Raw genomic sequence first — 2,131 nt, forward strand, 5'->3', positions numbered from 1 at the left:
GACGAGGTCCGCCAGGTGATGGATTTACACGTACTGCTGAAGGGAATTATACTTTAGAAGGAAGGAAGTTATGCCACATTGCTGATCTAGTGGTGGATTCTGATGCAGTTTCACTGCATATTTTGCATAAACGGCTGAAAGCTGAACGTGATACAGTTGTGCAGAAATGGGAAGCCCAAGAGAGAAACATCAGGGATTTGAAAAGTGCATTCACTAAGCGTTTTGTGAGAGTCGAGAAAAAAATAGGACTTCACGAACGTGCAATTCCCAAAATTAATAAACAAGAAAATGGTGTTCAAGAGGCGAACAATAGCAGCGAAACTTGATCGCCCGACTCGACGAAACTACCCAAGAAGACGCGTTGAGGTTCGTGGCCTGGATGAAACGTGGCAGGCGGATCTCGTGGATATGATCAGATATGCACACAGCAACAAAAATTACCGCTATCTTCTAACGGTAATTGATATTTTCTCCAAGTATGCATGGGCAATTCCCATTAAATCAAAAAGTGCCAATGACATTGTGGATGCCATCAATCGATTCATTGGCATGTTAACATGCGCTTAGAGCAAAAATCGGTGTTATAAATTTCTCAGCCTTAGATTTTCCGTTGTCGAAGTTGGCAACGATCGACGCCGCTCCCTCTGCTTTCTCGCGCGCTGTTAGATAATTGAAAATTTAGGTTTTCTTTCTTATTTAAAACAATAATAGGATCATTGTACAACATTGTAATAGTATTAAAAATGTTTGTTGGTCCTTCATCGATTTGTTATTAATTAAATGAAATAATGAGTAAAAGTTATCATTCACTTCACTAATTTTCATTTGTTGACCCAAATTGATCTCGTCAATCGTTAGCAAATTGCAGCTAGGTAATAAATAATCTTTGAATTATCATTGTAGACCTAATTTTTCAATAGATATTCATTAACAAATAAGATCAGTCAGAGTGTGCTTATCAGCGCGTGCGTAGACACACATGTATCCGTGCGACCGTAATTTTCTTCATTATCGACATCCGTTTAGAAAATTCAAATGAAATAAAATTACTCATTGGATTAATTGATGGAGGTAATTAGCTATACCCCCATGTAATCAGGAAAGATAAAATGCAGCAATACGCGAATAAGCACACGGGAACATGACGGGAAGTGTGATAAGGACACTCTGACTAATCTTATTTATTAATTAATATCTATCGAAAAGTTAGGTGTACAATGATAATTCAAGGATTATTTATTACCTACGAATGATTTGCTAACGATGAAAAGTAGAAACGTGGGGTGTTAGCTTTTACTCATTGTTTTATTTAATTGTTGAAAAATTCATGGAGGACTTGCAAACATTTTCAATACTATTACAATATTGTACAATGACCCTAGTATTGTTTCAAATTTTAAAAAATAAATAAGTTTGCAATTATGTGGTGCTAATTGCCAGGGATCCATTTATTTTCCTGCTTGATCTCAGGTGATTTGATCTGAGATCTTTTGAGCATTTTTGTGTACTTTACAAACTCACCTGAAGAGGACTACCTATAACCTCACAACCTATAGTTTCCATTGTATCTAGTCTTTCACCGGTCATATTTGCCGAATGTCATTTCCAAGAAACTCAACAGATATGAATCATTCTGTGAATGTGAACTAGGAATTGACGCGCAACGGTTGGCACACCAAAAACTTAGCTAAAAGTTTTAAGAAAAAGTAATGTTTTCACGTTCCTGGTTATAAAACAGTTAAATTGAGCGCCCAGGATAGCGAAGAAGACCTGAGAGTGTTACCTCGGTGATTTGAGAGCTTGAGACTCTTGAATCCCAAGTGTAAGGCAAGGCGCTTGATTTTGAGGTTGCGGAGCCTCCAACGACAATCGACAGGGGCCGGCGGGGAAAGGGCAAGGGACGCCGAACCTGATAAGGGCATGGGCACCCTAAATGTAAATCACCCCCGGCATCGAACCCCTCCAAAGGCTCAGCCAGAGGAAGGGGAAAGCCACTGCACTGTTAAAAATTTCTTTGGTAATTTTACAAGAAATGTGTTGGAAGTATATGCTCAAAGCAGTTTTGTAATTCAATAAGTCGGACTTTGTAATTTTACAAAACATTTCTTATTTTTTTTTGTTTCGGAAAGTT

The sequence above is a fragment of the Fopius arisanus genome, unplaced genomic scaffold (genome assembly GCF_000806365.1).
Source record: "Fopius arisanus strain USDA-PBARC FA_bdor unplaced genomic scaffold, ASM80636v1 scaffold00019, whole genome shotgun sequence".
NCBI classification, from domain to species: domain Eukaryota; kingdom Metazoa; phylum Arthropoda; class Insecta; order Hymenoptera; family Braconidae; genus Fopius; species Fopius arisanus.